A 14,751-nucleotide genomic window follows, 5' to 3' on the forward strand; every position below is an offset into this window, starting at 1 on the left:
CCCCTTCGAAACAACACACCTGCATCCCTTGGGTAAATACCTAGTAGTGCAACTGTTGGGTCATAGGGTATTTCTATCGTTAATATTTTGAGGAAACTCCATTCTGTTTTCCAGAGTGGCTGCACCAGTTTGCGTTCCCAGTAGCAGTGCGAAAGAGATACTCTTTCTCCACATCCTCGCCGACATCTATCGTCGTCTGAGTTATTAACGTTAGCCATTCTGACAGGTGTGAGGTGGTAACTCACGGTGGTTTTGATTTGTATTTCCGTGACGACGAATGTTGTTGAGCATTTTTTCACGTGTCGATTGGCCATCCGGATGTCTTCTTTGGAGAAGTGTCTATTCATGTCTTTTGCCCGTATCTTCCCTGGATTATTTGTTTTTGGGTGTGGAGTTTGATAAGTTCTTTATAGATTTTGGATACTAACCCTTTATCTCGTATGTCATTTGGACCTATCTTCTCCCACTCAATCAGTTGCTTTTAGTTTTGCTGATTGTTTCCTTTGCAGTACAGAAGGTCCCAGTAGTTCATTTTGCTTTTGTTTCCCTTGCCTCCGGAGACCTGTTGAGTAAGAAGTGCTACAGCCGAAGTCAAAGAGGTTTTTGCCTTTTTCTCCTCTAAGATTCTGATGGTTTTCTATCTGACATTAAGGTGTTTCATCCATTTCGAGTTTATTTTTGTGTATGGTATAAGAAAGTGGTCCAAGTCCGTTTTTTCTGCATGTTGCTGTCCAGTTTTCCCAGCACTGTCTGCTGAAGAGACTGTCTTTATTCCATTGGATACTCTTTCCTGCTTTGTCAAAGATTAGTTGGCCATATGTTTGTGGATCCATTTCTGGGTTCTCTATTCCGTGCCATTGATCTCAGTGTCTGTTTTTGCAAGAGTGCCACACTGTCCAGATGATTACAGCTTTGCAATACATCTTGAAGTCTGGGAGTGTGATGCCTCAGCTTCAGTTTTCTTTTTCAAGATTGCATTGGCTATTTGGGGTCTTTTCTGGTTCCATACAAACTTGGGGCTTGTTTCTTCTAGCTCTATTGAAGAATGCTGGTGTTATTCTGATAGGGATTGCACCAATATTCATCGTTAACTGATTTGTCCTTAATCTCCTGTAACGTGATGTGACACACCTGGGCGGGTGCTGGAAGCAGAGACCGGACAGACCCCGCTCCTGCCCTGGGGGGTGCATCCAGCTGCAGACGGGGACTGAGACACTCGCCCGGATGGCCAGAATACCAGGCAGAACAGGAAAGCCAAAGAGAGATGAACAATTGCTTGGGGCGTTCAGATGATAGCAACCCCCCTCTCAGCAAAACCCAACGAGCGAGTATAAGATGGTCTGTCTGATACAGGGGCCCCCGGATGGCTCAGTCGCTTGAGTGTCCAACTTGGGCTCAGGTCCTGAACTCGCGGTTCCGGGTTCAAGCCCCGCCTCGGGCTCTGTGCTGACTCTCACAGTCAGGAGCCTGCTTCAGATTCTGTGTCTCCGTCTCCCCGTCTCCCTCTGCCCGTCCCCTGTTCATTCTCTGTCTCTCAAAAATAAATAAACGTTAAAAAAAATTTAAAAAAAAAAAAAAAAAAAGGATGGTCTGATACCCACATATCTGAACACAGATCTGGGAGTAGGAGGCGCAAAGAGTCCTATGTCGTCAGGCCAGGTGCAAGCGAAGCCCATTATGTATCGTTTCATGTGCACTTCATTCATTCATTCACCAAATTTCTTTTTTTTCTTAGTTTTTATTTAAGTTTATTTATTTATTCTGAGAGAGAGATGGAGGGGGGGGAGAGAGAGAGAGAGAGAGAGAGAGAGAGAGAGAGAGAGAGAATCCCAAGCAGGCTCTGTGCTGTCAGCGAAGAACCCGATGCAGGGCTCCATCTCACAAATCGTGAGGTCACGACCTGAGCCAAAGTCAAGAGTCGGACCCTTAACCCACCGAGCCACCCAGGCGCCCGAAATTTCTTTTTTTCAACTAGTATTTCTCTGGTGCCACATGTGTGCTGAGCACTGTCCAGTAGCTAGGGACTAAAAAAGCTATTGATAGGATTCATTCACAGAAAGAAGCAGGAATAGACGCAAGGGCTGGAGCTGGGAGGGATGGGGGGCGAGGGGGAATCCCTCCAGCGGCCCAGCCCCGCCTCCCGAGATGTGGCAGGCCTCCTCCCTGCCCTACACTTTCTGCCACCTGCCTTCCGCCTTGCAGGGAGGCTACCACCGGCTCCGGGAAGCCCCTCCCGCAGACGTGCCGCTCCCCTGACTCAGAAGGAGCTGCTCGACCGACAGATACCAAGGTCGTCTTTGCGCCGGCGTGCGACCAATTTAATACGGTAAGGTCTCGGAGTTTCTAGGGAAAGGGTCTTGCGACTTTGCCTTGCCTCAAGAAGACCCTCCGCCAAGAGGTCCCTTCCACAGGCCCCTCTTGACGGCACCCCCGATCCTCTTTGGTCCCGTCTTTAGTCTCCGTTATGCACAAAAGCGGAGACCGACCGCCCGGCGCGGCTTCGACTCTCGGCGCGCGGAAGCGATCCCGGGGTCCAGTGGGCCCGCTTTAGCCACGCCTCCGCGGGCGGGAAAAGGCGGGGAATTCAAATTAGGAACGGCGTTGGGTGAGAGCGACGAAGCGTCGACAGAAACACAGTTTCTCTTTTAAAAGGTAGAGGATTTAAAAACCTGCACGAGAGCCTACTGCCTAGTGTGGCTCCCATACCAAAGTCCGAGAAGCGAGGGAAGTGAGACCTCGAAGGAGGGTGACCCGGCTCACCGTGAGTGCAATGTGGATGACGGCAGGGTGGTGGCGGGGAGGCGAGCAGAGCCGGTATCGCTTCTCGGCCTTTTGGCTAAGATCAAGTGTAGTATCTGTTCTTATCAGTTTAATATCTGATACGTCCTCTATCCGAGGACAGTATATTAAATGGATTTTTGGAGCTGGGAGATGGAATAGGAGCTTGCTCCGTCCACTCCACGCATCGACCTGGTATTGCAGTACTTCCAGGAACGGTGCACCCCCGCTCGGGGGACAACATCTGTGGTGCCTAAAGTCAGTTCTTGCGTCCTTTTCGTGTTATTCCTGCAAGTACTTGCTTGCGTTGTGTTCTTTCTGCTGAGGCTCTGAGCTTTCTCTCTGCAGGCTGGGGTGTTGTACGCTCTGCGGGAATTTTCCTGCTACCCCTGGTAAGTGGCTTGGGAGAAGACGCGCGTGTGTTTTTGGTCGTCGGTTTTTGGTTCCACGCAGTATGGGGGAGGGATGCTCACTCCCGTGACAAGTCTTCCCCGTGGACCTATCTGTGCTACTCTTTGTTTTTCGTGTTTCTGTGTGGGGCGTGTGGAAACTTAACAGTTGACGTCTCGAAACGGTAGTTCTTTCTTCGATGGAAGGCTGCTAGGAGATCCATCGCGGGAAGCCCATACCCCCACGTGGCGTATCTCCTGAACCGCGCTTCTTTTTACCTTCTGTCCCGGTAAGACGTTTTCCTAACCTCATCATCATTCGTGGTACGAGACGGACGTCGCCACGTAGTGAAAAGCCGAGGCTTCACGGCCCCGGGAGGTCTGTGACATCTCTTTCTTTTCCAACCCCTTAAAAGTGTCCGTTGTTGACGCACACCTTCCAAGAGTGGACCGGGCCAGATGTGGGTGCGGGCTGTAGTCTGCCAACCCCTGATATAAAACACCTTTGTGTCTTGTCATGGAGATGCCTCCCTTCAGGCTTCTTGACAGTCCGCTGCCACGACTAGGGAAAGGCCTTACATTTACAAGTGGCTGTGGCTCGTGACCAAAGTGGAAACGGAGAGTTCCTGCTCACTTGTGTCTCCCGGGTTTTCCATCCATGTTAATTAAGTACGTTTGTTGAGCACGCACACTGTACACTCTTCCTTAAATACCTTTGTGTTGGCGGACGTTTCCAGGGTTTCTTCCTTAAACGCGTGGTTCCTGCAGTTTCCCTCCACCTGTCATCACCAGGACTTTTTATGTTTTAGGGCAGATCGGGATTAAAATCTCTGCCAGCGCTCAAGAGGACTCATGATTATAACAACTGAATGAATCTAGGGGCGCCTGGGTGGCTCAGTCAGTTAAGCATCCAACTCCTGGTCTCGGCTAGGTCATGAACCCTCGGTTGGTGAGTTTGAGCCCCACCTCGGGCTCTGGGCTGACAGCGCGGAGCCTGCCTGGGTTTCTCATTCTCCTCTTTCTCTGCCCCTCCCCGACTCACGTTCTCTCTCTCTCTCTCTCTCTCTCTCTCTCTCTCTCTCTGTCTCTCAAAGTAAACAAGTAAGTAAATATTTTAAAAATTAGAAAAGAAAAGAAAGAAGAATGCTGAAAACTTTCCGAATTCTGGAGGGATCATGTAGGGAGAAAAAGTAAATGTTTCATCTTTGTTTACAAAGGTATAATTTGCCAAATTGTCGATAGCTTAAGAGAAAAGATAAAAAAGGTTTCAAAAAAAATCTGGAAACACAAAACATTAAAGAACAAGCAATGAAGTCATAAAAATGATCCTCCTCCTCAACTCATTCAGTCTCATGTAATTAATATTTATTCTACTTGAGTCCAGTTTTTCCATTAGTTGTGGAAATTTTTACCCAGTTCTGTTTTGTGATCTTAGACTTACCAAAACCTTGGACTTGCCGGGGCGCCTGGGTGGTTCAGTTGTTTAAGTGCCGGGCTCTTGAATGCAGCTCAGGTCAGCATCTCACGGTTTGTGGGATCCAGCCCTGGCGTGGGGCTCTGTGCTGACAGCACGGAGTCTGCTTGGGATTCTCTCCCTCCCCCCTCCCCGCCCTCCCACACTTTCTCTCTCTCTCTCTCTCTCTCTCTCTCTCTCTCTCTCTCCTCCCTCCCTCCCTCCCTCCCTCTCAAAATAAATAAACTTAAGGGAGAGAAAGAAAGAAAGAGAAAGAAAGAAAGAAAGAAAGAAAGAAAGAAAGAAAGAAAGAAAGAAAGAAAGAAAGAAATTGTACTTGTCAAAGTACAAGGGATGGATGAAATCAGTCTCCATCATGGAGTGTTACCCTCTGAGGGGGTCTCAACAGGAAGCCTGGGCTTACACACCCTCTTGTGTCTGACACCTGGATGGCCTTGAACCTTCCGGTCTCAGGACCTTGGTTTTCCTGTCACCTAAGTTAAGCACAGGATGGATGACTCCCAAGGTGCTGGGAGGTCCTGACGCACAGGGGTCGGCGGGGTGGGGGTGTGTGTGTGTGTGGGGGGTCCATCCCTCAGCTGCTCCCTGCTTCCCCCTGCTGCCCCCAAAGAGAAAAAGAAAATCGGTTCATCGGCTGAGATGATGCCTCAGCCCTAGAGGCGGTGCAGTGCAGGTAAAGGAGCCGGCTGCCTGGCAACCCACTTTGGATCTTAAACCCCTGGCCAGGCACCCAACGTTCTGCCCTCAGCAGCCAGGTGTCCGGCTCCTTGAATCCGCCCCCCACACATCTGAGTCTGTCTCCCAAGTCCGGTTAGCTTGAAATCTCTTTCTGAAAGTGTGCTTTTCTCATCTGTTAAGTGGGGATCGTGAACGCTGATTGATCCACTTTCCTCAGAAAGTGGATGGGAACGAGAGGACCCGTCAATCGCAAAGACGCAAAACCAACCAGCCAAGACGAAGGGTCCCCTTAATTCTGTGGGAGGAAGCAGAGCAAGACAGCTGAGGATGTTGGGAGGTGGGGCCTCGGCGGCCTGGATCTCTTTGGACGTAAAATACGATAAGTAACACCTTCTCTTTGGGATCGTTGGAAGACCAAAAGGACAATGTGGGGATTTGCCGACCCGGCCCACGGTGGGTGCCCAAGGTGGGTGCCCAAGGATGGCAGGCAAGTTTTGAAGCCCGGTTCTTGGGGGAGTCTAACTAGTTTTATGGATCCAGTCTAGCTGGGCATGAAAGTTGCTGTCCAGCACACAAACCCTGATATTCTTTCTAGCCCCGGGATCCCGAACGCAGTCGGGGCGGGAGGTTGGGGGGGGGGGGGTGGGGGCAGGTACTCTTCTGGCCCTTGCAACTGCCTTGATCACGTGTAACTATCCAGGGTTTTCAGGCTGGCTTGGGGTAACACCGCCCGGCCCCATCAAAGAAATGCAGCGTGAACAGTCCCACACCTCTTGGCTCCTGTCTCTCAAGGAACATGCAAGTGAATCTAATTAATGACCTTCGGTATCTTCTGTGCTTTTTTATTATCCCATCCACAGTTCCTGGAGCCTTCCGGTCACTTACAATTCAAACAAAAGAAACACCAAAAAGTTAGCTCGTGTGTCATGGGCTCCTTTTCTCTGTCTCGGCACCAGAAGGTTCTAGAAACCGTTTGCAGACTCTCCTCAGGGACTCAGAAGGTCAGGGTGAGAGAAGGGTGGAGAGAAATTGGGTTGCATGTATCGGTAGTGAGAGTGGAGATCCTGAGGAATATATCTGCTGCTTCTGCCGGTCTCTCTCCCTCAGTCATCAAGTGCCGTCGCCGAGCACTTCTCAAACGGTCCCGTACGCACATGCACACACACACACATAAACACACACACGCCAGGAGAGTCTTGTTAAGAAGCCCGTGGTCCTGCGTTTCCAGCATGCTCACGGGACCCTAATGCTGCTGATCTGGAGACCTCGCTTTGAGCAGCGAGACTGCGGTAAAATGTCCCACCTCGGGCCTTTTGTATTTTTTTTTTTTAAGTTTATTTACTTATTTGTGTGTGTGTGTGTGTGTGTGTGTGTGTGTGTGTGTGAGAGAGAGAGAGAGAGAGAGAGAGAGAGAGAGAGAGAGAGAGAAAGAATGGGGGGGGGGAGGGGCAGAGAAAGAAGAGAGAAAGAAGTCCGAGCAGGCTGTGCGCTGTCAGCGCAAAGACCGCCATGGGGTTCAAACACAAGAACCGTGAGATCACGATCTGAAGCTGAAATCAGGAGTCGGACGCTCACCTGACCGAGCCACCCAGACGCCCCCGGAGTCATTTTTAAAACAGGGTATATGTGACCCTAACGTGGCCAGCCGTTGCTAGAAAAAACAATCTCCCTTGCCCACTGCCAAGTCAGACAGACGGACCGGGTTCTGACGGGAGTCACAGAAGCAAAAGCCTTTGTGTGTAACTGGAGGAAAAGGAGAGGGGAGAAGAATTGAGAGCGGAGGGGAGGGGAGGGGAAGTCAGACAAAACAAAATGGCATGTCTCTCCGACCGGGTCTCTTCAACTAGTTGTGAAAGCTGAGCTGAGGGGACAAAAAAGAACCCGCTGGAGGGGCGCCTGGGTGGCTCAGTCGGTTGAGTGTCCGATTTCGGCTCAGGAGCAAGAGGACAGGGTAGACGTGGAGATGAAGGCAGGGCTGCCGCAGGGCCAGGTAAAAAAAACACAGACGCGGTGGGGATTGGACTTGAGGACGCTGTCCTCCTGGGCTGGCAGGGACCCAACAGCCCTGCCAAGCCTGAGGAGGGAACGCTCAGGAGCGCCTGGAGTTGGAGTTGGTGTCCTTGGCAGCGGGCGGGAGGGGGGCAGACACCCTCCTGCTGTGCGTGGGCATCCCCCAAGGCTCTGTGGGGGTGTGATGGTGGCTGAATGGCAGCAGAAGAGGACTGGAAGAGCTTGGCAGATGCCCCTTGCCGACCCAGGGCCCACAGGTGCCAGTCACGGAGTAGGTGTGATACTGGAGAATCAGTTGAATCAAAAATTTTAAGTTTGCTTATTTATGCATATGTTTGTGTTTTGAGTGAGAGAGACAGAGAGAGAATCCCAAGTAGTCTCCGCACTGCCCATTGAGGGGCTCGAACTCACAAACTGTGAGATGGTGACCTGAGCCGAAATCAGGAGCCGATGGTTGCTTAACCAGCTGAGCCGTCCGGGCGCGCCTGCATCAAAAATGTTAAAAACAGGTTATCAGAAGAATTTTTATTAGAAAAATCCAGGGGTGCCTGGCGGGCCAGTGGGTAGAGCATGTGATTCCTGATCTTGGAGTTGTTGTGAGTTCGAGCCCCACGTTGGGTGTAGCGATTACTTAAAACTAAAATCTTTTTAAAACGAGAGAGAGAGAAGAAAAATCCGGAAATAGATCTAAATACGTATGAGGACTTTTTTTTTTTTTTTTTTACATGATCAGGGTGGCGTCTGAACCTGACGGTCCGTGGGCTATTATTCCGTATAGGATGCCGGGACGGCTGGGTAGCCATCCAGAAAAAGTAACGTCAGACTTCTACTCCCAATCCCTATACTAGGACGGATACGAGGAAGTGTGCTCTGTGCTCGAGGTGGAAATGCAAAATGATGAACAATTTAAAGGACAACGGGCAAAGAATAGAGACACTCAGTAACTTGACCAAACTCACAAGAAGCCGGTGCGTGAACTGGAATGAGAAACCATTAATTTGCAATGGGAAATACTCCTTTGCGATGACAGAACATGCATGTCTGCCATCCCAGGCACCTCACTGCACAGATCAAGATGCCCGTGACGTTCCGGGAGGGAGCCCGGTGGGGCGCCTGGCTGGCTCCGTCAGAAGAGCATGGGACTCTCGATGATCTCAGGGTCGTGAGTTCAGACCCCATGTTGGGCATGGAGCCTACTTTAAATAAATAAATAAATAAATAAATAAATAAATAAATAAATAAATAAATGAATGAATGAATGAATGAATAAGCGAGCACACACGCACGAGATGACCAGATAAACGTGGAAGCGAGCAGAAAGTTGGTAGAACGCAGTGAGGGTCATAATTACCACAAGCCAGGAGGTCTGCCGATGACCTTCCGTATGTAGAGATCACATTATATAATATTTATTCATTTATTCGACCAAATATACAAAGTGTCCAGTATATGCCAGGTACTGTCCTAAGCACTGGAAATATAACTGTGGACTATGGAATAAAGAACAAAAAACAACAAACAAACAAACAAAAAACAGGCAAGGGAGAACAGGGGCCCTGAGTGGAGGAGGGAAGATTAAGATTATATGCTTGCTGTTAGTACTCTCGCTTTCCAGATGAGGAGCTACAGAGAAGTGAATGGCCTGAGGTGTTTCCCTGTGCTTGGTTCTCACAGATATGCTACGTACCAAACATGTCTTGTTATTCCCTCTTTGTAAAAAAATGTTTGTTTCTTTGTTTGTTTGTTTATTGGGGGGGGGGGGGGGGCGAGCGCGCGCATGAGCGCACGATCGAGGGAGGGGCGGAGAGAGAGGGAGACCCGAGGATCCGAGGATCCGAAGCAGGTTCCGTGCTGTTGGCGCAGAGCCGGATGAGGGGCTCCATCCAACTCACCGACCTTGAAGATCAGGACCAAAGCCAAAGTGGGGCGCTTAACCGACTGAGCCACCCAGGCACCCCACGTGTCGTTATTCCTAATAATTCTGTCTAATGATTTCTCATCTCATCATCTCTTAGTTTACAGGACAATGGGCAAATGGTTTATTGAAGGCGGAGGGTGAAGCGAGGAGGACAAGGTCCACGCTAGGTCACACTAGGCAAACTGGGTTTAGATGGCTTCCGTCCTGTCCGCGCCCGCACACCTACCTGTGTGTCAGGCTCAGCCAACGCTTAGTCTCCTCCTGGGCTGGACACACAAGAATAACTTTTCTCTTTCTTTCTTGCTCCCCCCCCCCCCCCCCCCCCCCCGTGCTCTTTCCAGGCCCTGAGCTCTTGGCTTTCTAGACCTTACCCAGCCTCTTCACCAACTAAGCTGTGTGGTCTTGGACAAATTGCTTAACCTCTCTGTCTCAACTGTTCCATCTGTAGGTAAACTTTGCAAGTTTGACCCGAAAAGAAAGCACTGGGCACAAGTCGGACCCAAACAACCAATGTGTCCTATTGGATTGTGTACTGCCGCTCCGTTGTTTCGGTGTCACAATCGATGGCCCCTTCACTGGTACCTCGTGGGACCCAGGACCCATATTCTAGACGGCTTAAATTGAGGTCACCTCATTAGCTACGTTCCGTGCTCCCTCGACCCCATTCAGGAAGGCACGAAGGTTTCCACGTCTGGACCCGGGACACTGAGGCTCGACTGGGGTCGGGTCAAGTAGTTTGCCCAAGAGCCCTGCTGACCAAGGCAGGGTAGCAGCCCTGTTAGGGCCCAATCTCCGGTCCCAACTTCTCTCTGGAGCCCTTTCCAGGAGACCTCAGCCGGGCGCTTCTCGGTTCCCAGCACCCTGGAGACAGCAAGCCCCGTAGGGTCCTACAGTGATGACGGGACGGACGACGTTCTTCAAACTCGGACCACTCTGCTCCAGCCCCCTTCCACACACTCCCCAGTTCCCAGACCCCCATCCCCACCTCCCCCTTGGTCCTGCCTTTACGCAGGCAAAAGCTTTAAACCAACTGGGAGCTTGGCCTCAACCTAGGTTCTGCTCCAGCCCACAAAGCCCTTCAAGAGAACTGGGAAATGGTGGGCGCGGTTACACCTGGCCGCGCGGAAGGGGCGGGGGCATTCAAATGAGAAATGGCCTCTGGGGGAGCGCGACGAAGCAACGACAGAGAACACAATTTCTCTTTTAAAAGGCAGAGATTTAAAAATCTGCACAAGAGCCTGCTGCCTAGTGTGGCTCCCATACCAAAGTCCGAGAAGCGAGGGAAGTGAGACCTCGAAGGAGGGTGACCCGGCTCACCGTGAGTGCAATGTGGATGACGGCAGGGTGGTGGCGGGGAGGCGAGCAGAGCCGGTATCGCTTCTCGGCCTTTTGGCTAAGATCAAGTGTAGTATCTGTTCTTATCAGTTTAATATCTGATACGTCCTCTATCCGAGGACAATATATTAAATGGATTTTTGGAGCTGGGAGATGGAATAGGAGCTTGCTCCGTCCACTCCACGCATCGACCTGGTATTGCAGTACTTCCAGGAACGGTGTCCTCCTCCGTCTTGGGGGGAGGTGGTACTTGTGGTGTTTAAGATCAGCGCGCAGTTACCAAACTGATTGGGGTCCTGCGGGTGTGGGTGGTGGGTGCGCCTAACCTCGGCAGTTCCTTTCCTTCTCTTAGAGGCTGGCGTGCACGACGGGCGCCTGTAAGATAGCGCGGAGCTTCTCCCCCCCCCCCCCCCCCCCGAAATCGTTGTTCTCAGCTGCATCTTTTGGGGAGTACCGGCTAGGAGTTAGTTTGCAAAGACACCTGCTGTTGGGGCTTAAGCTTCCAAATTCTTGCTCCCAGGCTGGACGGATGTGGAGTCCGACCAAACCCGACACGGGACCACCTCTCTTACTACTTCCGTCTCCTGGTCGTGCTCCTGAGTGGGGTCTATGGCATGTAAATGACTGAATACTGTAAGCAGGTGGTTTGTTTGTTTTGTCTTAATTTTAGTGTTTACTTGTTTTTCAAAGAGACAGAGTGTGAGCGGAAGAGGGTTTTTCAAAGAGACAAAGTGTGAGCGGAAGAGGGTCAGAGAGAGACCCCCCCCCCCCCCCCGCCCCGACACGGGCCGGAACCCACGAACTGCCAGATCATGATCTGAGAGCCGAAGTCCGAGGCCCAACCAGACTGAGCCACCCAGGCGCCCCAAGTCGGTGGTCATTTTTTAAGCGGAAGGTTATCATCGTAGGAGGTCCATACCTACAAAGTGACATACCTTCTCAACCGTGCTCCCTTTTGCCTGCTGCACAAAGGTGAAATGTTTTCTTAACCTCACCGTTGGTGGTATGAGACGGGGGCGGGTGGGGGGGCATGCTTTCTCTCTAAAGGGCCAGCCACATCGTAGAAAGTTGAGGCTCCACGGGCCCCCCCCCAAAGGTCTCTGTGACATATTCCTTCTTTCACAACCCTTTAAAAATGTACGATCCGTTGTTAACGTGCACCTTACAAGAGCGGACCTTACAAGAGTGCACCTTACAAGAGCGGACTACTGGCTGTAGTCGGCCAACGCCTGGTATAAAGTACCCACTTTCTGTCTTGTCAGGGAGATGCTTCCCCTTCAGGCCTCTTGACAGTCCGCTGCCACAACTAGAGAAAGGCCTTACGTTTACAAGTGGCTGTGGCTCGTGCCCACAGTGAAAACGGAGAGTTCCTGCTCGCTCACTTGTCTCTCCCAGGGTTTCCATTCACGGGAAATACATTTGTGGAGCACCCACGATGTACACACGTTTTGTTTTGTTTTGTTTTGTTTTGTTTAAGGTTTTTACACTTTGTTTGTTTGGAGAGAGGCAGAGAGCACAAGCAGGGGAGGGGCAGAGAGAGAAGAGGGGAACGGAGGATCCAAAACGGGCTCTGTGCTCACAGCGGAAAGCCTGATGCGGGGCCGGAACTCAGGAACCATGAGATAGATGATCATGACCTGAGCCCTAGTCAGGCACTTCACCGACTGAGCCGCCCGGGCGCCCCCACAATGTGCACTCTTGATTAAAAAAATACCTTTGTGTTGGCGGACATTTCCAGGGTTCCCTGCAGTTTCTGTCCACCTGTAATCATCGGGTCTTTTTTATACTCCTATATTGTTTTAGGGCAGATCTGGATTAAAATCTCTGCTAGCGCTGAGGGGGACCCATGATTATAAAAAAAAGGAATCTAGGGGTGCCCGGATGGCTCCGTCGGTTAGGCGTCCGACGTTTGGTTTCGGCTCAGGTCATGATCTCACCACGGTTGGTGAGTTTGAGCCCCACGCGAGGCCCTGCTCTGACAGGGCGGATCTTGCTTGGGATTCTGTCGCTCTCCCCCTCCCCTGCTCGGTCGCGCTCTCTCGAAATAAATAAACGTAAAATGTTTTAAAGTAAATAATAACAATAAACAAAAATGAATCTAGCTAACAACAGTATCCCTCCACCCAATCCATACACCTCCTTCTACAAAACTGTGTCCTACATGAGGAAAAATATGTGACACTCTCCACTTAAAAAGAGACTTCTTTTCCTCTCATAGGCTGACACAGAAAGAAGGAAAGAAAGAAGAGACACCCAAATCTAGCACACCGACCACGTAATTTCTTCTCGTGTTCCTAGTCTGTTGCCGTGTGTCGTTATGTGCCCTTTTATGGGTCCCCTCAGGTCCCGACAGAAATAGCAAGATGTCATCTCTCCATGCCTCCTTAGCCTCATGAGACTCCGGACCTCCCCTTTCCCACTCATTTCTTTTCCTTCTCCCCAAGTGCTAGCAAGTTTGAGCACGTTTGGGACTGGATGGTTGGAGTATTAAGTTAGGCTCCTGGGGTGCTGATAGAAGGCAGGGGGAACCAACGAGCGAGTGTTACCAATCGGGGTTTATGCGTTCAGGAAACATGTCTTGAATGACTGCTGTGTGCTAAGACCGAGAGACAGATGCCTAGGTATGAAAGAGGCAGACGGGCCTCCCTACCCCGAGAAACCTTACAGTCCCCGACAGAGAAAGCGGAGCAACCGATCATGGTGGCATCCGGGATCGTCTCCTGAACTGAAATTTCTAAAACCCCCGCAGAGGATTTCTTCTCATGGGTTGGGCACACCCCGTTGCCAGCAAAGCACACCCTGGGCTAACCGATGCCAGGCGTCCGTTTCTGAGTTCCTGGGAATGGATACCCTACAGTTGAACAGGCAACAGAAAATGGGCAAAGGATAGACAGTCGGCCGGCGGGTTGCGGGGGTGGGGGGTGGGGGGTGGGGAGAAAAGCACAGTTACTTAGTTATAGGCTGACATCTGCCCCCCACCCTGGGGCAACGTCACCCCTTCTGTGCCCCCGAGTCTCCGAGGGGCCAAGGGGCCTGGGCCACCCGCTCATCCCAGAGACCCCAGTATCGAATCTATCCCCTCTGTGGCATCACACCGACGGGACAGGATGAGCTGGGCGGCTGGCGCACCAGAGGCCATCAAGAGATACAGGCACTCCGGTGCCCCGCAGTCAGAGAGGGAGGGAAACCCTACAGTGAAAGAAACAGGGCAGCACAGCGTTTAAGGACTCCCATTGTGGGACATCCCCTCCAAAGTCCCGAAAAACTGCTTCCTCTTTATACACCCGCCGCCGCTGAAAGAGAAGGAAACCCAGGGCCCGGTGGGCCTCTGCGGGTTCTGGAAGCAACCCACTCCACACGTAGACACCCTGCTTGGGCTCACGCACCGCGGGACGTCGGAGACCCTCACCTTGGGAGGCGGGTGCGGAGCAGAGAGAGAAGGGCTCTGAAGGCCTGCGAGGTGCAGAGGGGCAGCCCTGCTGTTGGGGCCACAGCATCCGGCGGACCCCACCGTGTTGGCGGCCGCGGGCGGGTCCGTGAAGGAAGAGATGCTGTGTGGAGGTGTGGAGTTTATGGCAAAACCACCACGGGGGCGAAGGGTCACATGGTGGGGGCGGGGGGGGGGCTCCCCTCCCTTCGGGTTCTGGAGCCAGGCCTCCTCCCCTCCAGGCCCCAAACGCCAGAGACCTCTCCACCTTCTGAAAAGCAGCTCCCGGCATGCTGCTGGGCCTTTGTAGAGACGGATGCTTACCATGGGACCGTCAGAGACCAGGGCCCCGGACTGTCCATCAGTCCTAAGATGAACGTAGGGTATCAGGGTCGAGCCCGAGCAGGAATAAGAGCCACTGGACAGCCAACAGAGGAAATGGCCCCGCCGGCCCTTTCTTGGCCACCCCGGACCTGGCACGACGGCACGTGAACAGCGGGGGCTGCAGTGGTGGCCGCGGAGGTCGCACACGGGGCCGGCACTGCTTCTCTCGGGGCCCTCAGTGGGGGAGCGGAGCGGGGTGGGGGTGGGGGTGGGGGTGGGGGGGGTGGTACGGGGCTCCATGGGGTACTGGGGCCCGACCATATCTACTGGCCATTTCTACCGGGTTTTCACATGCGGGGCTCCTCTAGCCGGCTCACTTTGTTTCCAGAGGCCTCCCTTTGACTGGCCAAGGCTTTGT

The 14,751-nt window shown here is 52.1% G+C and overlaps 2 long non-coding RNA genes and 2 other non-coding genes across 8 annotated transcripts; all 4 read left to right on the forward strand.

The window, feature by feature from the left end:
- The first annotated feature begins 2,131 nt into the window (after positions 1-2,131).
- Positions 2,132-8,812, forward strand: LOC147574375 (uncharacterized). 5 transcript variants are annotated; one of them, XR_015244177.1, is made up of 4 exons: positions 2,132-2,326; positions 2,457-4,116; positions 5,500-6,608; positions 8,063-8,812. It is a non-coding gene; the product is annotated as an uncharacterized LOC147574375 (long non-coding RNA). The 5 variants fall into 5 exon arrangements; XR_015244178.1 differs by having other exon boundaries at positions 2,133-2,326; positions 2,653-4,116; XR_015244180.1 differs by lacking the exon at positions 2,132-2,326 and having other exon boundaries at positions 2,338-4,116; positions 5,500-6,320; positions 6,427-6,608.
- LOC112854217 (U2 spliceosomal RNA) lies at positions 2,817-3,007 on the forward strand. Its single transcript, XR_003222953.2, has one exon. It is a non-coding gene; the product is annotated as a U2 spliceosomal RNA (small nuclear RNA).
- A 1,808-nt stretch (positions 8,813-10,620) lies between the features above and the next one.
- On the forward strand, positions 10,621-10,811 carry LOC112854230 (U2 spliceosomal RNA). Its single transcript, XR_003222960.1, has one exon. It is a non-coding gene; the product is annotated as a U2 spliceosomal RNA (small nuclear RNA).
- A 234-nt stretch (positions 10,812-11,045) lies between these two features.
- Positions 11,046-12,955, forward strand: LOC147574376 (uncharacterized). Its single transcript, XR_015244181.1, has 2 exons — positions 11,046-11,198; positions 12,801-12,955. It is a non-coding gene; the product is annotated as an uncharacterized LOC147574376 (long non-coding RNA).
- Positions 12,956-14,751: the final 1,796 nt, after the last annotated feature.

The sequence above is a fragment of the Puma concolor genome, chromosome E1 (assembly GCF_028749965.1).
Source record: "Puma concolor isolate L17-30 chromosome E1, mPumCon1.1.hap2, whole genome shotgun sequence".
NCBI lineage: Eukaryota > Metazoa > Chordata > Mammalia > Carnivora > Felidae > Puma > Puma concolor.